General features: G+C 35.3%; 4 non-coding genes across 4 annotated transcripts; all 4 read right to left on the reverse strand.

The window, feature by feature from the left end:
• Window positions 1-8061: 8061 nt before the first annotated feature.
• TRNAC-GCA (transfer RNA cysteine (anticodon GCA)) lies at window positions 8062-8133 on the reverse strand. The gene has a single exon. It is a non-coding gene; the product is annotated as a tRNA-Cys (tRNA).
• A 3384-nt stretch (window positions 8134-11517) lies between these two features.
• TRNAC-GCA (transfer RNA cysteine (anticodon GCA)) lies at window positions 11518-11589 on the reverse strand. Its single transcript has one exon. It is a non-coding gene; the product is annotated as a tRNA-Cys (tRNA).
• A 1809-nt stretch (window positions 11590-13398) lies between these two features.
• On the reverse strand, window positions 13399-13470 carry TRNAC-GCA (transfer RNA cysteine (anticodon GCA)). Its single transcript has one exon. It is a non-coding gene; the product is annotated as a tRNA-Cys (tRNA).
• Window positions 13471-16202: 2732 nt separating this feature from the next.
• On the reverse strand, window positions 16203-16274 carry TRNAC-GCA (transfer RNA cysteine (anticodon GCA)). Its single transcript has one exon. It is a non-coding gene; the product is annotated as a tRNA-Cys (tRNA).
• Window positions 16275-21331: the final 5057 nt, after the last annotated feature.

Here is a 21331-nt window from a genome sequence, read left to right on the forward strand (position 1 = left end):
ATTTCTGAAATGTTCACCTTTATTTATTCAGTAATATGTACAAAGTGGAAGCAACATGCAATCACCATCAAAGCAATGCATTTTCAGCCACCAAACCCTCCTTATAAGTATAAGGGGTACAAAAGATGTCCTTTATCTGCCTTGGTAAAATACAGTGAGGTTTCCATTGCAAGAATTCATACATTTCGTATCACATGTAGATCTTGGAACATGGAAAAAAAATCTTTTGTCAAATGCACAAATTCTGCAAAATGTAACTGCTTCTCTACTCCAGTTTGTTGATGTTGTGCTAAGAGCATAGTTAAACCAAATTGTTCATTGTTTTGTATATGAAATGATGAAATATCCTATTGTTTCTTACAGTGCATTGGGTTGAAAAACATTATAACAGGATCTATTGAAGAGGGTATATGGTTATGAAACAGGGACTTCTTGAACTACACTCCTACGCTCTACCACTGACATAAACCCTTCAATGTTGAAAACTGCCCTTTTTTAAAAAGGTGATAGAGTGGGTGACTGTATGGAACTTGTAGAACTAATGACATCAGTGCACTTTTGGTCATCTGTACAAATTAATACATTTCATTAAGGGCATATTATTGGTTTCCACCACAGTTTTATAACATTCATATGAGCTTCCAATGGACTATTTCAAACTGAAAATATCACCAGTAGAACTTGGGTGAATGTAAAACACAGCTTGTATATGTATATGGGGTGCGAAGGATGTCCTTTATCTGCCTTGGTACAATACAGTGAGGTTTCCATTGCAAGAATTCATACATTTCGTATCACATGTAGATCTTGGAACACGGAAAAAAAATCTTTTGTCAAATGCACAAATTCTGCAAAATGTAACTGCTTCTCTACTGCAGTTTGTTGATGTTGTGCTAAGAGCATAGTTAAACCCAATTGTTCATTGTTTTGTATGTGAAATGATGATATATCCTATTGTTTCTTGCAGTGCATTGGGTTGAAAAACATTTTAACAGGATCTATTGAAGAGAGTATATGGTTATGAAACAGGGATTTCTTGAACTACACTCCTACTCTCTACCACTGACATAAACCCTTCAATGTTGAAAACTGCCCTTTTTTAAAAAGGTGATAGAGTGGGTGACTTTATGGAACTTGTAGAACTCATGACATCAGTGCACTTCTGGTCATCTGTACAAATTAATACATTTCATTAAGGGCATATTATTGGTTTCCACCACAGTTTTATAACATTCATATGAGCTTCCAATGGACTGTTTTAAACTGGTCATATCACCAGTAGAACTTGGGTGAATGTAAAACACAGCTTGTATCATATGAAGAAATCCTAAACAGCTTAATGGTGTTTACCCTATGTTTCAGGTGATGATCAGGAGTATTTCAAATGTAGAAATGTGTTGCTCATTACATAAAATGCTAAGATTGTAAATGTTTACTTCAATGTATTTAATTAAAAAAATATTTCTACAGGTAAAACAGTTGGACAAGGGGCACCCAGATTTGAACTAGGGACCTTTTGATCTGCAGTGAAATGCTCTACCCCTGAGCTATACCCCCATTTTTGAAATGTTCACTTTTATTTATTCAGTAATATGTACAAAGTGGAAGCAACATGCAATCACCATCAATGCAATGCATTTTCAGCCACCAAACCTTCCTTATAAGTATATGGGGTGCGAAGGATGTCCTTTATCTGCCTTGGTAAAATACAGTGAGGTTTCCATTGCAAGAATTCATACATTTCGTATCACATGTAGATCTTGGAACATGGAAAAAAAATCTTTTGTCAAATGCACAAATTCTGCAAAATGTAACTGCTTCTCTACTGCAGTTTGTTGATTTTGTGCTAAGAGCATAGTTAAACCCAATTGTTCATTGTTTTGTATATGAAATGATGATATATCCTATTGTTTCTTACAGTGCATTGGGTTGAAAAACATTTTAACACGATCTATTGAAGGGGGTATATGGTTATGAAACAGGAACTTCTTGAAATTTGAAAAGCACTCCCACGCTCTACCACTGACATAAACCCTTGAATGCTGAAAACTGCCCTTTTTTAAAAAGGTGATAGAGTGGGTGACTGTATGGAACTTGTAGAACTAATGACATCAGTGCACTTCTGGTCAGCTGTACAAATTAATACATTTCATTAAGGGCATATTATTGGTTTCCACCACAGTTTTATAACATTCATATGAGCTTCCAATGGACTATTTCAAACTAATCATATCACTAGTAGAACTTGGGTGAATGTAAAACACAGCTTGTATCATACGAAGAAATCCTAAACAGCTTAATGGTGTTTACCCTATGTTTCAGGTGATGATCAGGAGTATTTCAAATGTAGAAATGTGTTGCTCATTACATAAAATGCTAAGATTGTAAATGTTTACTTCAATTTATTTAATTAAAAAAAAAATTCTACAGGTAAAATAGTTGGACAAGGGGCACCCAGATTTGAACTAGGGACCTTTTGATCTGCAGTGAAATGCTCTACCCCTGAGCTATACCCCCATTTCTGAAATGTTCACCTTTATTTATTCAGTAGTATGTACAAAGTGGAAGCAACATGCAATCACCATCAAAGCAATGCATTTTCAGCCACCAAACCCTCCTTATAAGTATAAGGGGTACAAAAGATGTCCTTTATCTGCCTTGGTAAAATACAGTGAGGTTTCCATTGCAAGAATTCATACATTTCGTATCACATGTAGATCTTGGAACATGGAAAAAAATATTTTGTCAAATGCACACATTCTGCAAAATGTAACTGCTTCTCTACTGCAGTGTGTTGATTTTGTGCTAAGAGCATAGTTAAACCCAATTGTTCATTGTTTTGTATATGAAATGATGATATATCCTATTGTTTCTTACAGTGCATTGGGTTGAAAAACATTTTAACAGGATCTATTGAAGAGGGTATATGGTTATGAAACAGGAACTTCTTGAAAAGCACTCCCACGCTCTACCACTGACATAAACCCTTGAATGCTGAAAGCTGCCCTTTTTTAAAAAGGTGATAGAGTGGGTGACTGTATGGAACTTGTAGAACTAATGACATCAGTGCACTTCTGGTCAGCTGTACAAATGAATACATTTCATTAAGGGCATATTATTGGTTTCCACCACAGTTTTATAACATTCATATGAGCTTTCAATGGACTATTTCAAACTAATCATATCACCAGTAGAACTTGGGTGAATGTAAAACACAGCTTGTATCATACGAAGAAATCCTAAACAGCTTAATGGTGTTTACCCTATGTTTCAGGTGATGATCAGGAGTATTTCAAATGTAGAAATGTGTTGCTCATTACATCAAATGCTAAGATTGTAAATGTTTTTTTCTACAGGTAAAACAGTTGGACAAGGGGGCACCCAGATTTGAACTAGGGACCTTTGTGATCTGCAGTGAAATGCTCTACCCCTGAGCTATACCCACATTTCTGAAATGTTCACCTTTATTTATTCAGTATTATGTACAAAGTGGAAGCAACATGCAATCACCATCAAAGCAATGCATTTTCAGCCACCAAACCCTCCTTATAAGTATAAGGGGTACAAAAGATGTCCTTTATCTGCCTTGGTAAAATACAGTGAGGTTTCCATTGCAAGAATTCATACATTTCGTATCACATGTAGATCTTGGAACATGGAAAAAAAACTTTTGTCAAATGCACATATTCTGCAAAATGTAACTGTTTCTCTACTGCAGTTTGGTGATTTTGTGCTAAGAGCATAGTTAAACCCAATTGTTCATTGTTTTGTATATGAAATGATGATATATCCTAGTGTTTCTTACAGTGCATTGGGTTGAAAAACATTTTAACAGGATCTATTGAAGAGGGTATATGGTTATGAAACAGGGACTTCTTGAACTACACTCCTACGCTCTACCACTGACATAATCCCTTCAATGTTGAAAACTGCCCTTTTTTAAAAAGGTGATAGACTGGGTGACTCTACGGAACTTGTAGAACTAATGACATCAGAGCACTTCTGGTCAGCAGTACAAAGTAATACATTTCATTAAGTGCATATTATTGGTTTCCACCACAGTTTTATAACATTCATATGAGCTTCCAATGGAATAGTTCAAACTGATCATATCACCAGTAGAACTTGGGTGAATGTAAAGCACAGCTTGTATCATATGAAGAAATCCTAACCATCTTAATGGTGTTTACCCTATGTTTCAGGTGATGATCAGGAGTATTTCAAATGTAGAAATGTGTTGCTCATTACATAAAAAGCTAAGATTGTAAATGTTTACTTCAATTTATTTAATTAAAAAGATATTTCTACAGGTAAAATAGTTGGATAAGGGGGCACCCAGATTTGAACTAGGGACCTCTTGATCTGCAGTGAAATGCTCTATCCCTGAGCTATAACCCCATTTCTGAAATGTTCACCTTTACTTATTCAGTAATATGTACAAAGTGGAAGCAACATGCAATCACCATCAAAGCAATGCATTTTCAGCCACCAAACCCTCCTTATAAGTATAAGGGGTACAAAAGATGTCCTTTATCTGCCTTGGTAAAATACAGTGAGGTTTCCATTGCAAGAATTCATACATTTCGTATCACATGTAGATCTTGGAACATGGAAAAAAAACTTTCGTCAAATGCACAAATTCTGCAAAACGTAACTGCTTCTCTACTGCAGTTTGTTGATTTTGTGCTAAGAGCATGGTTAAACCCAATTGTTCATTGTTTTTTATTTAAATGATGATATATCCTTTTGTTTCTTACAGTACATTGGGTTGAAAAAGATTTTAACAGGATCTATTGACGAGGGTGTATGGTTATGAAACAGGGATTTCTTGAACTGCACTCCTATGCTCTACCACTGAGTTAAACCCTTGAATGCTGAAAACTGCCCTTTTTTTAAAATGGTGATAGAGTGGGTGACTGTATGGAACTTGCAAAACTAATGACATCAGTGCACTTCTGGTCAGCTGTACAAATTAATACATTTCATTAAGGGCATATTATTGGTTTCCACCACAGTTTTATAACATTCATATGAGCTTCCAATGGACTATTTCAAACTGAAAATATCACCAGTAGAACTTGGGTGAATGTAAAACACAGCTTGTATCATATGAGGAAATCCTAAACAGTTTCATAGTGTTTACCCTATGTGTAAGGAGATGATCAGGAGTATTTCAAATGTAGAAATGTGTTGCTCATTACATAAAATGCTAAGATTGTAAATGTTTTTTTCTACAGGTAAAACAGATGAACAAGGGGGCAACCAGACTTGAACTAGAGACCTCTTGATCTGCAGTCAAATGCTCTACCACTGAGCTATACCCCCAATTCTGAAAAGTTTACCTTTATTAATTCAGTAATATGTACTAAGTGCAAGCAACATGCAATCACCATCAAAGTAATGCAATTTCAGCCACCAAACCCTCCTTATAAGTATATGGGGTGCAAAGGATGTACTTTATCTGCCTTGGTAAAATACAGTGAGGTTTCCATTGCAAGAATTCATACATTTCGTATCACATGTAGATCTTGGAACATGGAAAAAAAAAATCTTTTGTCAAATGCACACATTCTACAAAATGTAACTGCTTCTCTACTGCAGTTTGTTGATTTTGTGCTAAGAGCATAGTTAAACCCAATTGTTCATTGTTTTGTATATGAAATTATGATATATCCTATTGTTTCTTACAGTGCATTGGGTTGAAAAACATTTTAACAGGATCTATTGAAGAGGGTATATGGTTATGAAACAGGACTTCTTGAACTACACTCCTACGCTCTACCACTGACATAAACCCTTGAATGTTGAAAACTGCCATTTTTTAAAAAGGTGATAGAGTGGGTGACTGTATGGAACTTGTAGAACTAATGACATCAGTGCACTTCTGGTCAGCTGTACAAATTAATACATTTCTTTAAGGGCATATTATTGGTTTCCACCACAGTTTTATAACATTCATATGAGCTTCCAATGGACTATTTCAAACTGATAATATCACCAGTAGAACTTGGGTGAATGTAAAACACAGCTTGTATCATATGAAGAAATCCTAAACAGTTTCATGGTGTTTACCCTAAATTTCAGGAGATGATCAGGAGTATTTCAAATGTAAAAATGTGTTGCTCATTACATCAAATGCTAAGATTGTAAATGTTTTTTTCTACAGGTAAACACTTGAACAAGGGGGCACCCAGATTTGAACTAGGGACTTCTTGATCTGCAGTCAAATGCTCTACCACTGAGCTATACGCCCTGTTCTGAAAAATTCACCTTTATTAATTCAGTAATATGTACAAAGTGCAAGCAACATGCAATCAACATCAAAGCAATGCATTTTCAGCCCCAAACCCTCCTTATATGTATATGGGGTGGGGCGGATGCCCTTTATCTGCCTTGGTAAAATACAGTGAGGTTTCCATTGCAAGAATTCATACATTTCGTATCACATGTAGATCTTGGAACATGGAAAGGAAATCTTTTGTGAAATGCACAAATTCTGCAAAATGTAACTGCTTCTCTACTGCAGTTTGTTGATTTTGTGCTAAGAGCATAGTTAAACCCAATTGTTCATTGTTTTGTATATGAAATGATGATATATCCTATTGTTTCTTACAGTGCATTGGGTTGAAAAACATTTTAACAGGATCTATTGAAGAGGGTATATGGTTATGAAACAGGGACTTCTTGAACTACACTCCTACGCTCTACCACTGACATAAACCCTTGAATGTTGAAAACTGCCCTTTTTTAAAAAGGTGATAGAGTGGGTGACTGTATGGAACTTGTAGAACTAATGACATCAGTGCACTTCTGGTCATCTGTACAAATTAATACATTTCATTAAGGGCATTTTATTGGTTTCCACCACAGTTTTATAACATTCATATGAGCTTCCAATGGACCATTTCAAACTGATAATATCACCAGTAGAACTTGGGTGAATGTAAAACACAGCTTGTATCATATGAAGAAATCCTAAACAGCGTAATGGTGTTTACCCTATGTTTCAGGTGATGATCAGGAGTATTTCAAATGTAGAAATGTGTTGCTCATTACATCAAATGATAAGATTGTAAATGTTTTTTTCTAGAGGTAAAATAGTTGGACAAGGGGGCACCCAGATTTGAACTAGGGACCTTTTGATCTGCAGTGAAATGCTCTACCCCTGAGCTATACCCACATTTCTGAAACGTTCACCTTTATTTATTCAGTATTATGTACAAAGTGGAAGCAACATGCAATCACCATCAAAGCAATGCATTTTCAGCCACCAAACCCTCCTTATAAGTATAAGGGGTACAAAAGATGTCCTTTATCTGCCTTGGTAAAATACAGTGAGGTTTCCATTGCAAGAATTCATACATTTCGTATCACATGTAGATCTTGGAACATGGAAAAAAAACTTGTGTCAAATGCACACATTCTGCAAAATGTAACTGTTTCTCTACTGCAGTTTGGTGATTTTGTGCTAAGAGCATAGTTAAACCCAATTGTTCATTGTTTTGTATATGAAATGATGATATATCCTAGTGTTTCTTACAGTGCATTGGGTTGAAAAACATGTTAACAGGATCTATTGAAGAGGGTATATGGTTATGAAACAGGGACTTCTTGAACTACACTCCTACGCTCTACCACTGACATAATCCCTTCAATGTTGAAAACTGCCCTTTTTTAAAAAGGTGATAGACTGGGTGACTCTACGGAACTTGTAGAACTAATGACATCAGAGCACTACTGGTCAGCAGTACAAATTAATACATTTCATTAAGGGCATATTATTGGTTTCCACCACAGTTTTATAACATTCATATGAGCTTCCAATGGAATAGTTCAAACTGATCATATCACCAGTAGAACTTGGGTGAATGTAAAGCACAGCTTGTATCATATGAAGAAATCCTAAACATCTTAATGGTGTTTACCCTATGTTTCAGGAGATGATCAGGAGTATTTCAAATGTAGAAATGTGTTGCTCATTACATAAAATGCTAAGATTGTAAATGTTTTCTTCAATTTATTTAATTAAAAAAATATTTCTACAGGTAAAACTGTTGAACAAGGGGACACCCAGATTTGAACTAGGGACCTCCTGATCTGCAGTCAAATGCTCTACCACTGAGCTATACCCCCATTTCTGAAATGTTCACCTTTATTTATTCAGTAATATGTACAAAGTGGAAGCAACATGCAATCACCATCAAAGCAATGCATTTTCAGCCACCAAACCCTCCTTATAAGTATAAGGGGTACAAAAGATGTCCTTTATCTGCCTTGGTAAAATACAGTGAGGTTTCCATTGCAAGAATTCATACATTTCGTATCACATGTAGATCTTGGAACATGGAAAAAAAATCTTTTGTCAAATGCACAAATTCTGCAAAATGTAACTGCTTCTCTACTCCAGTTTGTTGATGTTGTGCTAAGAGCATAGTTAAACCAAATTGTTCATTGTTTTGTATATGAAATGATGATATATCCTATTGTTTCTTACAGTGCATTGGGTTGAAAAACATTATAACAGGATCTATTGAAGAGGGTATATGGTTATAAAACAGGGACTTCTTGAACTACACTCCTACGCTCTACCACTGACATAAACCCTTCAATGTTGAAAACTGCCCTTTTTTAAAAAGGTGATAGAGTGGGTGACTGTATGGAACTTGTAGAACTAATGACATCAGTGCACTTTTGGTCATCTGTACAAATTAATACATTTCATTAAGGGCATATTATTGGTTTCCACCACAGTTTTATAACATTCATATGAGCTTCCAATGGACTATTTCAAACTGAAAATATCACCAGTAGAACTTGGGTGAATGTAAAACACAGCTTGTATATGTATATGGGGTGCGAAGGATGTCCTTTATCTGCCTTGGTACAATACAGTGAGGTTTCCATTGCAAGAATTCATACATTTCGTATCACATGTAGATCTTGGAACACGGAAAAAAAATCTTTTGTCAAATGCACAAATTCTGCAAAATGTAACTGCTTCTCTACTGCAGTTTGTTGATGTTGTGCTAAGAGCATAGTTAAACCCAATTGTTCATTGTTTTGTATGTGAAATGATGATATATCCTATTGTTTCTTGCAGTGCATTGGGTTGAAAAACATTTTAACAGGATCTATTGAAGAGAGTATATGGTTATGAAACATGGATTTCTTGAACTACACTCCTACTCTCTACCACTGACATAAACCCTTCAATGTTGAAAACTGCCCTTTTTTAAAAAGGTGATAGAGTGGGTGACTTTATGGAACTTGTAGAACTAATGACATCAGTGCACTTCTGGTCATCTGTACAAATTAATACATTTCATTAAGGGCATATTATTGGTTTCCACCACAGTTTTATAACATTCATATGAGCTTCCAATGGACTGTTTTAAACTGGTCATATCACCAGTAGAACTTGGGTGAATGTAAAACACAGCTTGTATCATATGAAGAAATCCTAAACAGCTTAATGGTGTTTACCCTATGTTTCAGGTGATGATCAGGAGTATTTCAAATGTAGAAATGTGTTGCTCATTACATAAAATGCTAAGATTGTAAATGTTTACTTCAATGTATTTAATTAAAAAAATATTTCTACAGGTAAAACAGTTGGACAAGGGGCACCCATATTTGAACTAGGGACCTTTTGATCTGCAGTGAAATGCTCTACCCCTGAGCTATACCCCCATTTTTGAAATGTTCACTTTTATTTATTCAGTAATATGTACAAAGTGGAAGCAACATGCAATCACCATCAATGCAATGCATTTTCAGCCACCAAACCTTCCTTATAAGTATATGGGGTGCGAAGGATGTCCTTTATCTGCCTTGGTAAAATACAGTGAGGTTTCCATTGCAAGAATTCATACATTTCGTATCACATGTAGATCTTGGAACATGGAAAAAAAATCTTTTGTCAAATGCACAAATTCTGCAAAATGTAACTGCTTCTCTACTGCAGTTTGTTGATTTTGTGCTAAGAGCATAGTTAAACCCAATTGTTCATTGTTTTGTATATGAAATGATGATATATCCTATTGTTTCTTACAGTGCATTGGGTTGAAAAACATTTTAACACGATCTATTGAAGGGGGTATATGGTTATGAAACAGGAACTTCTTGAAATTTGAAAAGCACTCCCACGCTCTACCACTGACATAAACCCTTGAATGCTGAAAACTGCCCTTTTTTAAAAAGGTGATAGAGTGGGTGACTGTATGGAACTTGTAGAACTAATGACATCAGTGCACTTCTGGTCAGCTGTACAAATTAATACATTTCATTAAGGGCATATTATTGGTTTCCACCACAGTTTTATAACATTCATATGAGCTTCCAATGGACTATTTCAAACTGATAATATCACCAGTAGAACTTGGGTGAATGTAAAACACAGCTTGTATCATATGAAGAAATCCTAAACAGTTTCATTGTGTTTACTCTATGTTTCAGGAGATGATCAGGAGTATTTCAAATGTAGAAATATGTTGCTCATTACATAAAATGCTAAGATTGTAAATGTTTTCAATTTATTTAATTAAAAAATATTTCTACAGGTAAAACAGTTGAACAAGGGGGGACCCATATTTGAACTAGGGACCTCTTGATCTGCAGTCAAATGCTCTACCACTGAGCTATAACCCCATTTCTGAAATGTTCACCTTTATTTATTCAGTAATATGTATAAAGTGGAAGCAACATACAATCACCATCAAAGCAATGCATTTTCAGCCACCAAACCCTCCTTATAAGTATGTGGGGTGCGAATGATGTCCTTTATCTGCCTTGGTAAAATACAGTGAGGTTTCCATTGCAAGAATTCATACATTTCGTATCACATGTAGATCTTGGAACATGGAAAAAAAACTTTTGTCAAATGCACAAATTCTGCAAAATGTAACTGCTTCTCTACTGCAGTTTGTTGATTTTGTGCTAAGAGTATAGTTAAACCCAATTGTTCATTGTTTTGTATATGAAATGATGATATATCTTATTGTTTCTTACAGTGCATTGGGTTGAAAAACATTTTAACATGATCTATTGACGAGGGTATATGGTTATGAAACAGGGACTTCTTGAACTGCACTCCTATGCTCTACCACTCAGTTAAACCCTTGAATGCTGAAAACTGCCCTTTTTTAAAAAGGTGATAGAGTGGGTGACTGTATGGAACTTGTAGAACTAATGACATCAGTGCACTTCTGGTCAGCTGTACAAATTAATACATTTAATTAAGGGCATATTATTGGTTTCCACAACAGTTTTATAACATTCATATGAGCTTCCAATGGACTATTTCAAACTGATAATATAACCAGTAGAACTTGGGTGAATGTAAAACACAGCTTGTATCATATGAAGAAATCCTAAACAGTTTCATGGTGTTTACCCTATGTTTCAGGAGTATTTCAAATGTAGAGATGTGTTGCTCATTACATAAAATGCTAAGATTGTAAATGTTTTCTTCAATTTATTTAATTAAAAAAATATTTCTACAGGTAAAACTGTTGAACAAGGGGACACCCAGATTTGAACTAGGGACCTCCTGATCTGCAGTCAAATGCTCTACCACTGAGCTATACCCCCATTTCTGAAATGTTCACCTTTATTTATTCAGTAATATGTACAAAGTGGAAGCAACATGCAATCACCATCAAAGCAATGCATTTTCAGCCACCAAACCCTCCTTATAAGTATAAGGGGTACAAAAGATGTCCTTTATCTGCCTTGGTAAAATACAGTGAGGTTTCCATTGCAAGAATTCATACATTTCGTATCACATGTAGATCTTGGAACATGGAAAAAAAACTTTTGTCAAATGCACACATTCTGCAAAATGTAACTGTTTCTCTACTGCAGTTTGGTGATTTTGTGCTAAGAGCATAGTTAAACCCAATTGTTCATTGTTTTGTATATGAAATGATGATATATCCTAGTGTTTCTTACAGTGCATTGGGTTGAAAAACATTTTAACAGGATCTATTGAAGAGGGTATATGGTTATGAAACAGGGACTTCTTGAACTACACTCCTACGCTCTACCACTGACATAATCCCTTCAATGTTGAAAACTGCCCTTTTTTAAAAAGGTGATAGACTGGGTGACTCTACGGAACTTGTAGAACTAATGACATCAGAGCACTTCTGGTCAGCAGTACAAAGTAATACATTTCATTAAGGGCATATTATTGGTTTCCACCACAGTTTTATAACATTCATATGAGCTTCCAATGGAATAGTTCAAACTGATCATATCACCAGTAGAACTTGGGTGAATGTAAAGCACAGCTTGTATCATATGAAGAAATCCTAACCATCTTAATGGTGTTTACCCTATGTTTCAGGTGATGATCAGGAGTATTTCAAATGTTGAAATGTGTTGCTCATTACATAAAAAGCTAAGATTGTAAATGTTTACTTCAATTTATTTAATTAAAAAGATATTTCTACAGGTAAAATAGTTGGATAAGGGGGCACCCAGATTTGAACTAGGGACCTCTTGATCTGCAGTGAAATGCTCTATCCCTGAGCTATAACCCCATTTCTGAAATGTTCACCTTTACTTATTCAGCAATATGTACAAAGTGGAAGCAACATGCAATCACCATCAAAGCATTGCATTTTCAGCCACCAAACCCTCCTTATAAGTATAAGGGGTACAAAAGATGTCCTTTATCTGCCTTGGTAAAATACAGTGAGGTTTCCATTGCAAGAATTCATACATTTCGTATCACATGTAGATCTTGGAACATGGAAAAAAAAACTTTCGTCAAATGCACAAATTCTGCAAAACGTAACTGCTTCTCTACTGCAGTTTGTTGATTTTGTGCTAAGAGCATAGTTAAACCCAATTGTTCATTGTTTTTTATTTAAATGATGATATATCCTTTTGTTTCTTACAGTACATTGGGTTGAAAAAGATTTTAACAGGATCTATTGACGAGGGTGTATGGTTATGAAACAGGGATTTCTTGAACTGCACTCCTATGCTCTACCACTGAGTTAAACCCTTGAATGCTGAAAACTGCCCTTTTTTTAAAATGGTGATAGAGTGGGTGACTGTATGGAACTTGCAAAACTAATGACATCAGTGCACTTCTGGTCAGCTGTACAAATTAATACATTTCATTAAGGGCATATTATTGGTTTCCACCACAGTTTTATAACATTCATATGAGCTTCCAATGGACTATTTCAAACTGAAAATATCACCAGTAGAACTTGGGTGAATGTAAAACACAGCTTGTATCATATGAGGAAATCCTAAACAGTTTCATAGTGTTTACCCTATGTGTAAGGAGATGATCAGGAGTATTTCAAATGTAGAAATGTGTTGCTCATTACATAAAATGCTAAGATTGTAAATGTTTTTTTCTACAGGTAAAACAGATGAACAAGGGGGCACCCAGACTTGAACTAGAGACCTCTTGATCTGCAGTCAAATGCTCTACCACTGAGCTATACCCCCAATTCTGAAAAGTTTACCTTTATTAATTCAGTAATATGTACTAAGTGCAAGCAACATGCAATCACCATCAAAGTAATGCAATTTCAGCCACCAAACCCTCCTTATAAGTATATGGGGTGCAAAGGATGTACTTTATCTGCCTTGGTAAAATACAGTGAGGTTTCCATTGCAAGAATTCATACATTTCGTATCACATGTAGATCTTGGAACATGGAAAAAAATCTTTTGTCAAATGCACACATTCTACAAAATGTAACTGCTTCTCTACTGCAGTTTGTTGATTTTGTGTTAAGAGCATAGTTAAACCCAATTGTTCATTGTTTTGTATATGAAATTATGATATATCCTATTGTTTCTTACAGTGCATTGGGTTGAAAAACATTTTAACAGGATCTATTGAAGAGGGTATATGGTTATGAAACAGGACTTCTTGAACTACACTCCTACGCTCTACCACTGACATAAACCCTTGAATGTTGAAAACTGCCATTTTTTAAAAAGGTGATAGAGTGGGTGACTGTATGGAACTTGTAGAACTAATGACATCAGTGCACTTCTGGTCAGCTGTACAAATTAATACATTTCTTTAAGGGCATATTATTGGTTTCCACCACAGTTTTATAACATTCATATGAGCTTCCAATGGACTATTTCAAACTGATAATATCACCAGTAGAACTTGGGTGAATGTAAAACACAGCTTGTATCATATGAAGAAATCCTAAACAGTTTCATGGTGTTTACCCTAAATTTCAGGAGATGATCAGGAGTATTTCAAATGTAAAAATGTGTTGCTCATTACATCAAATGCTAAGATTGTAAATGTTTTTTTCTACGGGTAAACACTTGAACAAGGGGGCACCCAGATTTGAACTAGGGACTTCTTGATCTGCAGTCAAATGCTCTACCACTGAGCTATACGCCCTGTTCTGAAAAATTCACCTTTATTAATTCAGTAATATGTACAAAGTGCAAGCAACATGCAATCAACATCAAAGCAATGCATTTTCAGCCCCAAACCCTCCTTATATGTATATGGGGTGGGGCGGATGTCCTTTATCTGCCTTGGTAAAATACAGTGAGGTTTCCATTGCAAGAATTCATACATTTCGTATCACATGTAGATCTTGGAACATGGAAAGGAAATCTTTTGTCAAATGCACAAATTCTGCAAAATGTAACTGCTTCTCTACTGCAGTTTGTTGATTTTGTGCTAAGAGCATAGTTAAACCCAATTGTTCATTGTTTTGTATATGAAATGATGATATATCCTATTGTTTCTTACAGTGCATTGGGTTGAAAAACATTTTAACAGGATCTATTGAAGAGGGTATATGGTTATGAAACAGGGACTTCTTGAACTACACTCCTACGCTCTACCACTGACATAAACCCTTGAATGTTGAAAACTGCCCTTTTTTAAAAAGGTGATAGAGTGGGTGACTGTATGGAACTTGTAGAACTAATGACATCAGTGCACTTCTGGTCATCTGTACAAATTAATACATTTCATTAAGGGCATTTTATTGGTTTCCACCACAGTTTTATAACATTCATATGAGCTTCCAATGGACCATTTCAAACTGATAATATCACCAGTAGAACTTGGGTGAATGTAAAACACAGCTTGTATCATATGAAGAAATCCTAAACAGCGTAATGGTGTTTACCCTATGTTTCAGGTGATGATCAGGAGTATTTCAAATGTAGAAATGTGTTGCTCATTACATCAAATGATAAGATTGTAAATGTTTTTTTCTAGAGGTAAAATAGTTGGACAAGGGGGCACCCAGATTTGAACTAGGGACCTTTTGATCTGCAGTGAAATGCTCTACCCCTGAGCTATACCCACATTTCTGAAATGTTCACCTTTATTTATTCAGTATTATGTACAAAGTGGAAGCAACATGCAATCACCATCAAAGCAATGCATTTTCAGCCACCAAACCCTCCTTATAAGTATAAGGGGTACAAAAGATGTCCTTTATCTGCCTTGGTAAAATACAGTGAGGTTTCCATTGCAAGAATTCATACATTTCGTATCACATGTAGATCTTGGAACATGGAAAAAAAACTTGTGTCAAATGCACACATTCTGCAAAATGTAACTGTTTCTCTACTGCAGTTTGGTGATTTTGTGCTAAGAGCATAGTTAAACCCAATTGTTCATTGTTTTGTATATGAAATGATGATATATCCTAGTGTTTCTTACAGTGCATTGGGTTGAAAAACATTTTAACAGGATCTATTGAAGAGGGTATATGGTTATGAAACATGACTTCTTGAACTACACTCCTACGCTCTACCACTGACATAATCCCTTCAATGTTGAAAACTGCCCTTTTTTAAAAAGGTGATAGACTGGGTGACTCTACGGAACTTGTAGAACTAATGACATCAGAGCACTACTGGTCAGCAGTACAAATTAATACATTTCATTAAGGGCATATTATTGGTTTCCACCACAGTTTTATAACATTCATATGAGCTTCCAATGGAATAGTTCAAACTGATCATATCACCAGTAGAACTTGGGTGAATGTAAAGCACAGCTTGTATCATATGAAGAAATCCTAAACATCTTAATGGTGTTTACCCTATGTTTCAGGAGATGATCAGGAGTATTTCAAATGTAGAAATGTGTTGCTCATTACATAAAATGCTAAGATTGTAAATGTTTTCTTCAATTTATTTAATTAAAAAAATATTTCTACAGGTAAAACTGTTGAACAAGGGGACACCCAGATTTGAACTAGGGACCTCCTGATCTGCAGTCAAATGCTCTACCACTGAGCTATACCCCCATTTCTGAAATGTTCACCTTTATTTATTCAGTAATATGTACAAAGTGGAAGCAACATGCAATCACCATCAAAGCAATGCATTTTCAGCCACCAAACCCTCCTTATAAGTATAAGGGGTACAATAGATGTCCTTTATCTGCCTTGGTAAAATACAGTGAGGTTTCCATTGCAAGAATTCATACATTTCGTATCACATGTAGATCTTGGAACATGGAAAAAAAATCTTTTGTCAAATGCACAAATTCTGCAAAATGTAACTGCTTCTCTACTCCAGTTTGTTGATGTTGTGCTAAGAGCATAGTTAAACCAAATTGTTCATTGTTTTGTATATGAAATGATGATATATCCTATTGTTTCTTACAGTGCATTGGGTTGAAAAACATTATAACAGGATCTATTGAAGAGGGTATATGGTTATAAAACAGGGACTTCTTGAACTACACTCCTACGCTCTAGCACTGACATAAACCCTTCAATGTTGAAAACTGCCCTTTTTTAAAAAGGTGATAGAGTGGGTGACTGTATGGAACTTGTAGAACTAATGACATCAGTGCACTTTTGATCATCTGTACAAATTAATACATTTCATTAAGGGCATATTATTGGTTTCCACCACAGTTTTATAACATTCATATGAGCTTCCAATGGACTATTTCAAACTGAAAATATCACCAGTAGAACTTGGGTGAATGTAAAACACAGCTTGTATATGTATATGGGGTGCGAAGGATGTCCTTTATCTGCCTTGGTACAATACAGTGAGGTTTCCATTGCAAGAATTCATACATTTCGTATCACATGTAGATCTTGGAACACGGAAAAAAAATCTTTTGTCAAATGCACAAATTCTGCAAAATGTAACTGCTTCTCTACTGCAGTATGTTGATGTTGTGCTAAGAGCATAGTTAAACCCAATTGTTCATTGTTTTGTATGTGAAATGATGATATATCCTAGTGTTTCTTGCAGTGCATTGGGTTGAAAAACATTTTAACAGGATCTATTGAAGAGAGTATATGGTTATGAAACAGGGATTTCTTGAACTACACTCCTACTCTCTACCACTGACATAAACCCTTCAATGTTGAAAACTGCCCTTTTTTAAAAAGGTGATAGAGTGGGTGACTTTATGGAACTTGTAGAACTAATGACATCAGTGCACTTCTGGTCATCTGTACAAATTAATACATTTCATTAAGGGCATATTATTGGTTTCCACCACAGTTTTATAACATTCATATGAGCTTCCAATGGACTGTTTTAAACTGGTCATATCACCAGTAGAACTTGGGTGAATGTAAAACACAGCTTGTATCATATGAAGAAATCCTAAACAGCTTAATGGTGTTTACCCTATGTTTCAGGTGATGATCAGGAGTATTTCAAATGTAGAAATGTGTTGCTCATTACATAAAATGCTAAGATTGTAAATGTTTACTTCAATGTATTTAATTAAAAAAATATTTCTACAGGTAAAACAGTTGGACAAGGGGCACCCAGATTTGAACTAGGGACCTTTTGATCTGCAGTGAAATGCTCTACCCCTGAGCTATACCACCATTTTTGAAATGTTCACTTTTATTTATTCAGTAATATGTACAAAGTGGAAGCAACATGCAATCACCATCAATGCAATGCATTTTCAGCCACCAAACCTTCCTTATAAGTATATGGGGTGCGAAGGATGTCCTTTATCTGCCTTGGTAAAATACAGTGAGGTTTCCATTGCAAGAATTCATACATTTCGTATCACATGTAGATCTTGGAACATGGAAAAAAAATCTTTTGTCAAATGCACAAATTCTGCAAAATGTAACTGCTTCTCTACTGCAGTTTGTTGATTTTGTGCTAAGAGCATAGTTAAACCCAATTGTTCATTGTTTTGTATATGAAATGATGATATATCCTATTGTTTCTTACAGTACATTGGGTTGAAAAACATTTTAACAGGATCTATTGACGAGGGTATATGGTTATGAAACAGGAATTTCTTGAAAAGCACTCCCACGCTCTACCACTGACATAAACCCTTGAATGCTGAAAGCTGTCCTTTTTTAAAAAGGTGATAGAGTGGGTGACTGTATGGAACTTGTAGAACTAATGACATCAGTGCACTTCTGGTCAGCTGTACAAATTAATACATTTCATTAAGGGCATATTATTGGTTTCCACCACAGTTTTATAACATTCATATGAGCTTCCAATGGACTATTTCAAACTGATAATATCACCAGTAGAACTTGGGTGAATGTAAAACACAGCTTGTATCATACAAAGAAATCCTAAACAGCTTAATGGTGTTTACCCTATGTTTCAGGTGATGATCAGGAGTATTTCAAATGTAGAAATGTGTTGCTCATTACATAAAATGCTAAGATTGTAAATGCTTACTTCAATTTATTTAATTAAAAAAATATTTCTACAGGTAAAACAGTTGGACAAGGGGGCACCCAGATTTGAACTAGGGACTTTTTGATCTGCAGTGAAATGCTCTACCCCTGAGCTATACCCCCATTTCTGAAATGTTCACCTTTATTTATTCAGTAATATGTACAAAGTGAAAGCAACATGCAATCACCATCAAAGCAATGCATTTTCAGCCACCAAACCCTCCTTATAAGTATAAGGGGTACAAAAGATGTCCTTTATCTGCCTTGGTAAAATACAGTGAGGTTTCCATTGCAAGAATTCATACATTTCGTATCACATGTAGATCTTGGAACATGGAAAACAAATCTTTTGTCAAATGGACAAATACTGCAAAATGTAACTGCTTCTCTACTGCAGTTTGGTGATTTTGTGCTAAGAGTATAGTTAAACCCAATTGTTCATTGTTTTGTATATGAAATGATGATATATCCTATTGTTTCTTACAGTGCATTGGGTTGAAAAACATTTTAACAGGATCTATTGAAGAGGGTATATGGTTATGAAACAGGGACTTCTTGAACTACACTCCTACGCTCTACCACTGACATAAACCCTTCAATGTTGAAAACTGCCCTTTTTTAAAAAGGTGATAGACTGGGTGACTCTACGGAACTTGTAGAACTAATCACATCAGAGCACTTCTGGTCAGCAGTACAAATTAATACATTTCATTAAGGGCATATTATTGGTTTCCACCACAGTTTTATAACATTCATATGAGCTTCCAATGGACTATTTCAAACTGATAATATCACCAGTAGAACTTGGGTGAATGTAAAACACAGCTTGTATCATACAAAGAAATCCTAAACAGCTTAATGGTGTTTACCCTATGTTTCAGGTGATGATCAGGAGTATTTCAAATGTAGAAATGTGTTGCTCATTACATAAAATGCTAAGATTGTAAATGCTTACTTCAATTTATTTAATTAAAAAAATATTTCTACAGGTAAAACAGTTGGACAAGGGGGCACCCAGATTTGAACTAGGGACTTTTTGATCTGGAGTGAAATGCTCTACCCCTGAGCTATACCCCCATTTCCGAAATGTTCACCTTTATTTATTCAGTAATATGTACAAAGTGGAAGCAACATGCAATCACCATCAAAGCAATGCATTTTCAGCCACCAAACCCTCCTTATAAGTATAAGGGGTACAAAAGATGTCCTTTATCTGCCTTGGTAAAATACAGTGAGGTTTCCATTGCAAGAATTCATACATTTTGTATCACATGTAGATCTTGGAACATGGAAAAAAAAACTTTTGTCAAATGCACAAATTCTGCAAAACGTAACTGCTTCTCTACTGCAGTTTGTTGATTTTGTGCTAAGAGCATAGTTAAACCCAATTGTTCATTGTTTTTTATATGAAATGATGATATATCCTTTTGTTTCTTACAGTACATTGGGTTGAAAAACATTTTAACAGGATATATTGACGAGGGTATATGGTTATGAAACAGGGATTTCTTGAACTGCACTCCTATGCTCTACCACTGAGTTAAACCCTTGAATGCTGAAAACTGCACTTTTTTTTAAAAAGGTGATAGAGTGGGTGACTGTATGGAACTTGTAGAACTAATGACATCAGTGCACTTCTGGTCAGCTGTACAAATTAATACATTTCATTAAGGGCATATTATTGGTTTCCACCACAGTTTTATAACATTCATATGAGCTTCCAATGGACTATTTCAAACTGATAATATCACCAGTAGAACTTGGGTGAATGTAAAACACAGCTTGTATCATACAAAGAAATCCTAAACAGCTTAATGGTGTTTACCCTATGTTTCAGGTGATGATCAGGAGTATTTCAAATGTAGAAATGTGTTGCTCATTACATAAAATGCTAAGATTGTAAATGCTTACTTCAATTTATTTAATTAAAAAAATATTTCTACAGGTAAAACAGTTGGACAAGGGGGCACCCAGATTTGAACTAGGGACTTTTTGATCTGCAGTGAAATGCTCTACCCCTGAGCTATACCCCCATTTCTGAAATGTTCACCTTTATTTATTCAGTAATATGTACAAAGTGGAAGCAACATGCAATCACCATCAAAGCAATGCATTTTCAGCCACCAAACCCTCCTTATAAGTATAAGGGGTACAAAAGATGTCCTTTATCTGCCTTGGTAAAATACAGTGAGGTTTCCATTGCAAGAATTCATACATTTCGTATCACATGTAGATCTTGGAACATGGAAAACAAATCTTTTGTCAAATGGACAAATACTGCAAAATGTAACTGCTTCTCTACTGCAGTTTGGTGATTTTGTGCTAAGAGCATAGTTAAACCCAATTGTTCATTGTTTTGTATATGAAATGATGATATATCCTATTGTTTCTTACAGTGCATTGGGTTGAAAAACATTTTAACAGGATCTATTGAAGAGGGTATATGGTTATGAAACAGGGACTTCTTGAACTACACTCCTACGCTCTACCACTGACATAAACCCTTCAATGTTGAAAACTGCCCTTTTTTAAAAAGGTGATAGACTGGGTGACTCTACGGAACTTGTAGAACTAATGACATCAGAGCACTTCTGGTCAGCAGTACAAATGAATACATTTCATTAAGGGCATATTATTGGTTTCCACCACAGTTTTATAACATTCATATG

The sequence above is a fragment of the Ambystoma mexicanum genome, unplaced genomic scaffold (genome assembly GCF_040938575.1).
Source record: "Ambystoma mexicanum isolate Mex_15411 unplaced genomic scaffold, UKY_AmexF1_1 Mex_scaf84, whole genome shotgun sequence".
Taxonomy (NCBI): Eukaryota; Metazoa; Chordata; class Amphibia; order Caudata; family Ambystomatidae; genus Ambystoma; species Ambystoma mexicanum.